The sequence below is a fragment of the Diceros bicornis genome, chromosome 7, assembly GCF_020826845.1.
Source record: "Diceros bicornis minor isolate mBicDic1 chromosome 7, mDicBic1.mat.cur, whole genome shotgun sequence".
In the NCBI taxonomy this organism is placed as follows: Eukaryota; Metazoa; Chordata; class Mammalia; order Perissodactyla; family Rhinocerotidae; genus Diceros; species Diceros bicornis.
The window spans coordinates 60,646,137-60,655,688 of NC_080746.1; the positions used below are offsets into that span (position 1 = coordinate 60,646,137).

A 9,552-nucleotide genomic window follows, 5' to 3' on the forward strand; every position below is an offset into this window, starting at 1 on the left:
ACGGCTCACTGTTAAACCACAATCCAGTTTCACGATCACACTCAATGGGGAAGTCAGCAATAAGATCAGCATCTGTGTCAGGAAAAAAACAAAACAAAACTTCAGTCCTTACCTACAATGACTCCTAAATTCATCCCCACATTTTTTCTTTGTCTTTCCTCATTTCATTGCTGAATATCATTAGTTAAGTAAAATATTCACTTTACAACCACAAGAACCTTCCCTTCTGCTTCTCAGATGCAGACCCATTAACATCCTCTCTGAATGTGGACGATCTTCTTCTGAAGACACTACCCAGAGCAGCACACACACAACCTGTTCTAAACTACATTTTAAATTTTATAATTTTCTTTAGGAACTTTCTTGGCCAAGTTTACTGGCCTTACATTAGCCTTTTTTTTTTTCTTCAAAAGACTCTTCCAGTGATTTACATGAAATGCCTTTATCTGTCTGAGCTTCATAGCTTTTTCAGTAATACTAGAACACCATGGAAGGTATTTTTATGGCATTCAGGCAAGTTTTGGTCAGCATAGATCTTGTTCTTACTAACATATCTTCCAACTATATAATTGATGTCTCAGGCCTAGTATTCATAGATAGTCAATTTTAATATTAATTTGGTCTTGGACCAGCATCACCAAGAGCTAAATGCAATTTAAGATAGGCTTATAGCAATGTGTAAATTTAAAAAAAATTAATAATAGAATATGTAACATTTATATATGATACTCCTATTGCATTGAAATATATAATTTAAGCCAAATATAATTGACTCTGATTTTAAAGATTCAGAACCTTCTTCCTACTATGATTCAGAACTAATAAATCATTTAGAGACTGGTTCTTTCTGCAAAAAAATGTAAAACAATATACATAACAGGGTTGTGGAAAAATAGAGTAGAAACTTATGATTGAAAGCAAAAACAAGAGAAAACCAAATAAAAAATTTTAATGCTCAGAAAAGGCCTATTGGTATCTGACATTGACACCAAATCTTTTCCACTCAGACCAAATTAAAAAATATATTCCCCCCTGCACTAGATTCCAGTACTTCTTCTGGGGTCAGGAAAAAAATCTCTGAAGTAAGAAAGATGAGCTGCTTCTCAAAATCCCACTTATCCATCACTTGTCAAGCATCCATGCCCACCAAAATGCTGTTTTGAAAATTTAAAATCCATGGGATAGATTACCCCCATTGTAAATTAATAAATTAGCATCTTCCTGTTCTGTGAAGTCTAATTCAGCCATTTGGGACATCAAATCCCTTTCAATCTCCTCTAGATCCATGTAGGTAAACCCTGAATGCAGACGATATTTGCCTGGAATGGTTAATAAGAACAATTTTCTAGGAAACGAAAGACCTATAATCAAGAAATCAAATAAGTAAATTCCAGAGATAAATTCAGTCTTTCTGGCTATTCATATTATAATTAAATTCTACCCACATATTGTATAAACTGTTAATTTTGGCCCTGTTATTTTCCTCTATCTGCCTGACTTATTACCTCCCCAAAATTCCTGCTAGTCTACCTCACCTTCCTTTCCACATTTTCACTCATTATTTCCTTCAATACGCAGATTTTCCAATATTATCTCTTCCTTTTGTTGATTCTTTCCCAATTTCTCATTTATAATACAAACTTGAAATCTGTATTCTTTTCACCTCATTGCTTAGTCAGTTCAGACCATTTCTCTGATTTATAACCTCTGTCTCTCCCACTGCCTAGAAGGAGAAAACATGAAGTTTAATTTAAAACTGGAAGATATCTGATCTGGAGGCCAGACTGAAGCACTTTTAGTCATCTCAAAGACTTTTGATTGAGGTTTTGAGGAGACAGCTGTCCACCATCTCCCTTGTTCAGATTCTGTTTTCTTTGGTTCTGCTATCACAGCAACCTGGGTTATATTCTGGTTCCAATGCATGCTCTCTTTTTAATTTTAGACAAATGACTTATTTCTCTCTGTACCAAAGCTGCCTCCTCTGTAAACTGATGATAATAACAATTTGGCAGGATTATGCTAAGGATTAAAGGAGATTTTGTGGGTAGAATACTTAGCACAGAGCCTTACATACAGTGACCATAAAATAATGGTGGCGATGATGATGATAAAGATGACAATGAAGATGACAACGACAACAAGAATAACAACAAAAGTTCTTTGAAGTATAATGGGAGGGAGAAAGATATGGGGAGACTACATAGTATCTTTCCATAGAGGAAAACACCATGAGTGGCCATCTCAGAAAAGGGACCTACGTAGGCTGAGGGTGGGAAGTGAATTTTACCAGTTTCATCTTCTTTTCATCCAGTGAAGATTCAGTATAGCCAGAGATGTGAATTGCTTCTTAAGCTTTTTCTTTACCCCAAAATTCCTCTGATAATTATAATGACAGTACCTATATTTTTTCCATTTTATTCAGTGCCAATTTGGGGGGAAAAAACAAACCTGACTCCAGGGTAGAAAGGGAAGTCTCACCAAGAAAAGGAGTGAGATCTTTGGGACTTCAGTGAGCTAGGAATCTGAGCAGCCAGGTTAGTATTCCAAAGTTACCACATAAATAAATGAATACTATTTATTTATAAACATGTGAATATAAATAGCAACATATTTATGAACATAAATATTCACTATATTCCTATATTCAATATATTCCTATATTAACAAAAATATTCACTGTATTCCTATAGGAATACAATGAATATTTATGGTATATATTCTCTGGTATCTGGTTTTCCGATTATACCACAACCCCTTATATTGTAACATTGGTTCATTTTGACAGCCCAACTCCTGTTGCTCCTGATCTTATAATTTCAAACTCATTCACATGGCCTTGCAATGTCTTCCACCATTCCCCAGAGGAAGAGGATAGAGTTTGTAGGGTTTAGACCTCTGAGCCATAATTAACATCAAGTAAAAAATCACTGATGTTTGGGATTGGAAGAGACATTGAGGGTTGCCTAGTGTAATCCCAATATTTTTCTGGAATTTTTCTCCTGTTGTGTCTGAAAATAGCCCTTCACCCTGTGTTAACTACCATGCCTATGGACAGAGAAGAGACCACTTACCATGAATCTTGGGCAAGGCCTATCTGAAAAGTCTGAGCCTGGCTAGAATGCTACATGCATGGGCATGAGCTATAAAGATATTTTGGTGAACATTATGTCCTGTGATGAAGTGAGAAACTCTCCCTTCTTGAACTAGTCTCCTCGTTCTCCTTCTCACACTTTGGGTGTCCACCCTCCTCTCTTGTTTCTCAAGTCCCCCTTTGTATTTTCCCTACTATCTCCCACTTTACTTTTCTCAGTTTTCACATACTTGGTAGAATAGCTCCTCTTGTCATGAGAGATGGTTCTAAGGCTCAGAGCCGGAAGGATGAGTTAATAAGTCTTCCTCCAGTCCTTAGAGATATGAGGCCCCAGGATAAATGCAGGACAGTACACGTAACCCTGTCAGTGCCAACATTTCAGTTTATGGCCCTTCCCAAGCACTTCTGTCCAGCACTCAGATTGCAGCAGAATATTGCAGTTTGGAAATACAGGGGCAAGAAGGCTATAGAGATTCTCAAATATTTATTGCCTCAATGCCTGGAACAAATGATGTAGCACAACATGAGATGAAATATTAGTCAGTACCGAGATATGATAGGGTAGTAAAGAATTTTAGACATAGTGTAGCCAGTGAAATGTATTTATTAAGGACTTAAACTGTGGAGAGACATAAAGACTATAACCTAAGAGCTGGAAGAGACTCTAATTCAGTTCTATTATTATGTACTAGATAAAAAGGAGACTCAGTTATGAGATTTGCCTTCCTCAAAATCATACAATAGGGAATATGTACATGGGAAATCTGTGTACCTTCCACTCAGTTTTGCTGTGAATCTAAACCTGCTCTAAAAAATAATATCTCTTTAAAAAATCATACAATATGCAACAAAGGCAATGTTAACTCTCAAATTTGTTTCTCTAGACTGGTACTTTCCTCACTGTGCCGTAGAGTTCTTCCTCATGAAACAGATTAGATACATCCAATCTGACTATAAATAGAGGCTTTTACTCAGTGAATAAAATTCCTTATGTTTGCCAACAATATTGACTTTTAAATGTCTATTGGTGATTGAGCCATGCAGCAGGGTTGGCAGGAGGACTACTAAATGATAAGAAATCTCTAATCAGGGTGGAAGCTCCATTTGTAATCTCAGTCTTGTTTAGCACAGAAACGACTTAAAAAATATAGTCGGCTATTAATCTTTCCAACTCTGGTTTTGATCTCGGCAATATTGGTTTAATTAACACACTTAAAAACTATCATTTATTCACTCAACTCAGATATTGGTTATTGTATATATGTTATAGCTTACTAATATTCATGCACTGTTATGTTTAATGCATTCAATTGAGAATTGGCTTTTTTAGGAATTGATGACCTTAATAGAATTAATATTGCTGATAAAGAAAATTTACTCCATTACTAAAGAAATTCACCATCCACTGATAATCTATGAAAATGAAAGGCTATTTGTACCATACCACACCACAAGAAAAACTCTCATAACTCTATCTTAAAGGTCTCCTTATGAAATTACCAGAGAAATGTTTTAAACTTACTCTCTTCACTGGAACTGGATGCCTCAGGATTCTCCTTATACTTTTTTAATTCCTGTAATATTAATTTAAATCACTTTGACACCATCTAAAGTTGATATGACCAAGGATCCCAAACTTAGAGGATTATCCTTAGTCGGTGCAACCATACTCCTTTGCCATACTGTCTGTATATTTCTCAGGTATATAAAGAAAGGAAATAAAAAAAGCAACTTCACGACTGCCAATTCTTTGGCAACTTTAGGTCATGAGCTCAATACTGAATGATTCACTATGATGGGGAGAATGTAATGGGCAAATATTCACATTTAGAGCTATGGATAGAGTACTGTCTAGACCACAAAACCTGAGAGTGGATAAAAATATGAAAGTCAGAGTGGTTTCTGAAAGAAGGGCATGCTTAGTCTATTTTCCAGATCTACCCTGCTCTGTGTCGTGATCATAAGGGACTGCATCAACAGGTCCTTTTGCTCTTTGGGTTCTGGTTTGATCTAGTCAATGATGGGAACTGACAGGAAACAGGAATACAGAAGAACATACAGTTGCAGTGTTTACTCCCTTGACTCCCCTCCAAGCCCTTATTTTGGCTTCCTCGTGGTGGCTGCATCTCTCTACAGGTGTCCGTCTCCACATGCTGCCTTTTCTGATTTCTGGTAAACTCTTTTTCCCTTGCCACTTCAGGGCTAGTGATGGCAGCAAACTCCTAACTGGAATATATATATATCCATACATATATTTATTTATTTATTTATTTATTTATTTATTTACATATATTCTCCTGTCTTGGTTTTCCTAAATCTTGCCCTCATATTTTCAATGACTCCTGACTCCTTTATCAAATTCTCATTATCCAGTTTGAGCATGGCATCTGTTTACTGACAGAACCTTAATTAATGCAAAGGAAATATGTCTACCTCGTATACATGCATACTTCTCTCTGTCGCTTTCTATCTCTGTCTCTGTGTTTATCACATTGGTATCATTATCTGCAAGTTTATCAACTATTGAAGTCTCCACATGTGTAATTTTTTCTTCATTATTTTCTTACAAGAAGCCTGATGTCCACTTTTTGATTCAGGCCAAAAGGCCCTTTTTTTCCCAAAATGGAGGACTCACCTCAAAGAAACCAGTGGCCCAAGTATAAGAGAGACAGCTTTGCATAAGTCTTTGCATATTTAGTTTTTCTGCATATAACAATAAGAAAAGCTGGGACTGGGGAAGGGTAAGGAGAAGGCAGAGAGCAAATCAGCCTAGAAAGGAAGGAGTAAAGAGGCCTCTCTTCCAAAGGAAAGTTGAATAAATTTCTTAAGTGGCAATGCACATAGAACTGTGGGAATCACCTATGCTTTGCCCTGGAGCTTGGAATCTTGTTATGGAAAATAGGACCACACAGTCAGAGTGGAAGAAATAATGCCTTTGTCGTGTATGAATCTTAACTGCATGTATTTATTTATTCTTTCGGTTTGTTCACTAGCATTCACTGGACTCTTTTGTTATAAAATCTACCTTCTTATCTCATTTCATCTTTAAAGTATATTTTCACAGATTTTTCCTATTTTAAATTCATTTGAAAATGAAAAGACTTTTGTCTGTTTATTCCGTTCTTGAGATGTTTACTCCAAAAATGATTTTTTTAACTATAGTTCTTATAAAGTGTAATTTTTTTCATTATTTTCTATATTCTTCCTTCTTTTCAGGTTATTCTAGCCATAATATTCTATAAAATGTGTTTGTGTATGTTTTTCAGCTTCCTATTATTTAACAAATGAGAGTTGTAGCTTTTTTTGGGGGGTGTGATTTAAAATAATATTTTACAAAAATAATTAGTTTTGGTTTTCTTTGAACCCTCTTTCTAATCGCCTAAGACTCATTTCGATTCTCCCATTAGAATGTACATTTTAAGAAGCTTGATTGTTGAAAATTAGTTTGTTTGTTTCCTCTTATTTGGTAGAAAATTGTGTGAGATAGCAAGAGTTGTGGGCAGCTACAATTCATGGTGATATTTTGGCATCTCTCTTGCTCTAATTTGTTTCAAGTTCTGCATATGAGACATTGGGTCTAACTGGAGTGTACACTAACCAACGAATGTTGGTCTATTTTTCTTACCCCATTTCATGATGAGTATACTGCTCATTTGGTGTGAAGTCTTGATTTGTCTTGTGAGATTTCTCCAATGGAGAAAACAAATTCTATGCATTTATTGCCCAGCGTTTTTCTGGCATTCATTCCAATAGAAGTAAAGGAAACAAAGAAATGCAGTCTTTTCATTTATTCCATCTCTAAACTCAAACATCCACTTGATTATGATTTGGCTCAAAGTCTAGAGAATGAGGACTACTTTGCCTCAGTGGAAAGAAAATGTACCCTCTTACCAGTGCCAAATTTTCTGCATATTATTTCTGTTACTTTTGTATAGTAAACTAACTTCTCTAAGTCTTAGGCTTTTTGTGTGTGTGTGTGTGTGTGTGTGTGTGTGTGTGTGTGGTAATTAACCTTGAGCTAACATCCCTGCCCATCTTCCTCTACTTTATACGGGACACTGACACAGCATGGCTTGACAAGCAGTGTGTTGGTCCATAATTGGGATCCAAACCTGTGAACCTGGGGCCTCCAAAGTGGAGCATGCGAATTTAACAGCTATGCCACTGGGCCGGCCCCTCTAAGTCTTAGTTTTAACATGGAAAATTGGATTTCTCTTCAAACTTGAATGGAAAATATCTCCATAAATTATTTGAATGAAATGAATTTCCTCTCACTAAACCCCCTGGCACCAGGATTTTGAGATACTTTAAAGGTAAGAAATAACGATAAAAACAATTGCAATATTTTTCTTGAAGGGACATGTTGAATTTATGAACTATCATGGAATTGTTATGCACCAAATGTGTCCAAGAAGTTCTGAACAGGTTATCTTCAGGATGAAGAAAATTGATTCAAAGGTCAAAATGATAGGAAATCTTATGTTTTCTAAGCGTGAGTAAGCCCAAACCTTTTGGCTGATAATACCCTTAGGAAGATTTGATGAATCTGCTTTGTCTTGATGCTATAAATAATTGGGTTGAGCACTGGTGGAACTAACAGGTAAATACTGGCCATGGTTTTGTGGATAATGGTGGAGGAGTGTTTTGCAACATGTTGCACTAAGAATAGCCCTATCTTTGGCACATACAGAATGAGCACTGCACAAACGTGGAACACACATGTATTGAGGGCTTTGAGTTTCCCTCCCTGGGGTACAATGCCTAGCACAGAGTGGAGGATGAAAGCATAGGATAAAAAGACTCCTAGAGAATCTACACCCCAATTAAATGCAACAACAAACAAGCCATACAAAATGTTGAATGAGATGTCGGCACAGGCCAACCGAATGACATCTGGATGCGAGCAGAAAGGGTGGGAGAGAACATGGCAGAGACAGAAGGAAAATGTGGGAATACGAGCAAGAACAACAGGGAGGACAATGGAGCATCTGGGGTGAAGACCCCTATATAGACAATGCATTGTAGGGTAAGTTTGCTGGAATACCTCAAAGGATTGCAGATGGCAACATACCTGTCAAAAGCCATGGCTAGGAGCACAGCCGACTCCATCAGAGAAAAAATATGGATAAAACACATTTGGGCTACACAAGCATTCACCTCAATCTCCTAGCATCAAACTAGAAGATTTTCAATACTGTAGGCAGGGTGGAGGTGGACACGCCTATGTCAGTGAGGGACAGCATGGCCAGGAAGTAGTACATGGGCTCATGGACACTCTTGCCAGTGTGAATGATGTGAAGAATTGTGCGGTTGTCCACTATTCCAATCAGGCAGAACATACAAAAGGGGATGGAAATAAAGTGCTGAACATTCTCCTGGCCAGGAATTCCAATGAGGTAGAATGAAGCAGAACGTCCAATACTGTAATTAGAACCTGTCATGAGGCTATCCCAAGTAGCCATTTTCCACCATAAATATGTGGACCCCTTAAAGGGAGAAAAGCACACAATATTTAGAAGATAACAACTCATGTTTCTCTGTTAGTTTTTTTCTCTTAACTCTTACTGCTTTGTAAGGACATTATCTGTACAATTTGGAAAATGACTTTGAAAAATTATCCGGAGTCGCTACCTTCTTTTAGTATATTACTATTTAATCCTTAAAATGGTTCATGGTTATTGTGTAGTTATATGCTAATCTTTTATCATATTGATTCTGGATTTTGAGTCCTTCATAGTATGCCCTTCCCTGCCCTAAGTTTATAACATATTCTCCTATGTTTTCTTTTACTATTTGGATAGGTTGGTTTGTTTCTATTTACTTTTAGATTCATCATTTACTTGTGATTTATTTTTGTGTATGATGTTAAGTAAGAATATTTTCCAGACCCTGACATCTCCATGTTGAGCAGGGAATCTTGGTGGAAATCTTTTAGAATGAATGTCAGAAAAAGCTCAGTCAACAAATGCTTGGAGTTAGTTTTCTCCAATAGAGAAAACTCACAAGATTAATTAAGTCACGTCACAGGATATGTATGGGTATTTCAAAAAACATTGTATATGCAGTGAGTGTGGTTACCTACTAAAGAAGTAGGTAAATCAGCCCTCAAAATGGTTTAAATGGAAACCACAAGTCCACAAGCATCCAAGAGTAAGTGGCTTTCACTAATTTACTAAATCTTGGGTATTTGGATTTTGGTTTCTCTTTCACATTCTCCGCCAAGGTTTATTTATGTGTACTTAGACTGAAATGAGGCCAGAATTTTACTTAAGTGAATTGTTGTCATTTGATCCATGTATATAATTGATTTGTGTGCTATATCAGCCTTGCTGATCCTGGAGCCTCCATTTTGTTGTCACTGGAACTCACAACTCATTTTCTAGTGCTCCCATCTGTGGGCATGGTCTTGGGCCATCTCTTACAGAAGGAATGAAAATATCAGCAACATCATTCCCAGGGTA

At 36.7% G+C, this 9,552-nt stretch overlaps 1 pseudogene; it reads right to left on the minus strand.

Moving 5' to 3' along the window:
* Positions 1 to 7,577: 7,577 nt before the first annotated feature.
* Positions 7,578 to 8,553, minus strand: LOC131409038 (olfactory receptor 51G1-like; annotated as a pseudogene).
* Between the last annotated feature and the right edge of the window lie 999 nt (positions 8,554 to 9,552).